This window comes from Eriocheir sinensis, unplaced genomic scaffold (genome assembly GCF_024679095.1).
Source record: "Eriocheir sinensis breed Jianghai 21 unplaced genomic scaffold, ASM2467909v1 Scaffold1266, whole genome shotgun sequence".
NCBI lineage: Eukaryota > Metazoa > Arthropoda > Malacostraca > Decapoda > Varunidae > Eriocheir > Eriocheir sinensis.
The window spans coordinates 45,699-47,500 of NW_026110591.1; the positions used below are offsets into that span (position 1 = coordinate 45,699).

At 44.5% G+C, this 1,802-nt stretch overlaps 1 long non-coding RNA gene across 1 annotated transcript in view; it reads left to right on the forward strand.

Moving 5' to 3' along the window:
* The first annotated feature begins 1,303 nt into the window (after window positions 1–1,303).
* LOC126989668 (uncharacterized) overlaps window positions 1,304–1,802 on the forward strand; it is a 9,118-nt gene continuing 8,619 nt past the window's right edge. The window contains exons 1-2 of the long non-coding RNA XR_007743578.1: window positions 1,304–1,465; window positions 1,801–1,802. The exon at window positions 1,801–1,802 is cut by the window's right edge and continues 146 nt beyond it. This is a non-coding gene — a long non-coding RNA (uncharacterized LOC126989668). The remainder of the gene's footprint in view (window positions 1,466–1,800) is intronic.

Consider the following 1,802-nt stretch of genomic DNA (forward strand, 5'->3'; position numbering starts at 1 on the left):
TAGTCAGTTTCATTCCGTCTGTCCACTCGGTAACGTGGATGTGGCACCTGCGCGTTGTGAGCTCGCGATTGCGTGAAGATCAACTTTATGTTTTCAGTGATACATTTGAGTGTTTGAGTATACAAAACAAGTGTTAATAACACAAACACTGTGCTAGATCGGCGTCGCAAGACCCTCCAACACACCCCCAACAATTTATATTATGCAACTAGGGGTCTAAAATGGAAAATGCTGGAAAGTAAAAATGGCGCCATTATAAACACTTGCCTGTGCTACAACGGGCTGGGGCCGACCATCAGGCCCTACTATGAAGGCCTACCGGCGCCACAGGCCAAGACGTAAAAAAAAAAAAATGACTGTTTATAATGATATGTTGTAGGGTTCATCAGGGCTAACAAATGTTCTTATACAATGTCATGTCTACAATGCATGGGTAAGCCAGGAAAACAACTTGAAGAAAACAACAGCAACAACAACAACAACAACAACAACAACAACAACAACAACAACACTAAGATGGACAATCTGTTGATCGGCGTCTGCGTCGTCGATAAAAAAAAACCTCGAGGCCTCTTATATGAACCGCAAACAAGCCGTTTTGCATCGATGATTATCTACCATACAAGCACACGAAGGAACAACTTGTATATCAAACAGTATAGTCTGATCATTCTCGAACGATTCATAGCCTTTCAGATACTCATATTTCATCTCATTCAGGTCCATAAAGTGATATACGACTCTGCAAGTGTCTATACATAAGAAATTTTGATGCGTTGCATGTAAATAACATGTGCAGCCTATTTTGCGAAGTAGCCTATAGCATCGCATTCAACAGTTATTATTTACTGTTACATATTATTTCAATTATTAATCGTTATTTACATGCAGAAAAACGCGGCGCTCGCGAAAAACAGGGCCAATAATGGCGTCCAAATCTTAGGTTGTCGGACTCACTATCAATACACTCTACATATCACGACCCAGAAACGGGTTACGCTACATGGAAGACGCTATTAATACACCTGAAATGAGCTATCAATCAATGAATATGAAAAACCACAGATCGTTCGAGCATGATGTGACTATGTTATTTGATACAGGCTTGTCTTTTCCCGTGATTGTATGATTATCGATGCAAACGACTGAGTAGTTTTTGTATGCATCAACATTCAAATACATTATTGAAAATAAGCTTAAATTGTGTGTGTGTGTGTGTGTGTGTGTGTGTGTTCATTCTCTGTGGTGTTCAGGCTTCCCACGCACACGGCCCTGACCACAGTGGTGCACCGTTACAGCCGTGACCTGGTGCAGTTTGAGGGCCAGCTGGACGCCAACCACTTGAGGCTACTCCCTGAAGGCCTGAAGTGTCTGTTGTTGTCGGTGGGGGGAGACAGCCACGCACGGACCCTGCTGCCGGCCCTCACACACGTCACCGGGATGTGCCCTCACCTACTCAGCCTGTGTGAGTGTAGAGGCTACCGTGTGCCGCAGCTGTTGACGTGTAGCTCACCTGACGTGTGTGTGTGTGTGTGTGTGTGTGTGTGTGTGTGTGTGTAGTGGGGAGGCGGTGTAGGTCGATGTATTTATTAAGTGTGAATGTGTTTGTGTGTGTGTGTGTGTGTGTGTGTGTGTGTGTGTGGTGGGGGAGGATAAGCCGATGTATTTATTATGTGAATGTGTGTGTGTGTGTGTGTGTGTGGTGTGGAGGCGATGTTCGATGAAATGGAAAATGTGTGTGTGTGTGTGTGTGTGTGTGTGTGTGTGTGTGTGTGTGGTGACGGCAGTACATTCTTCCAGGG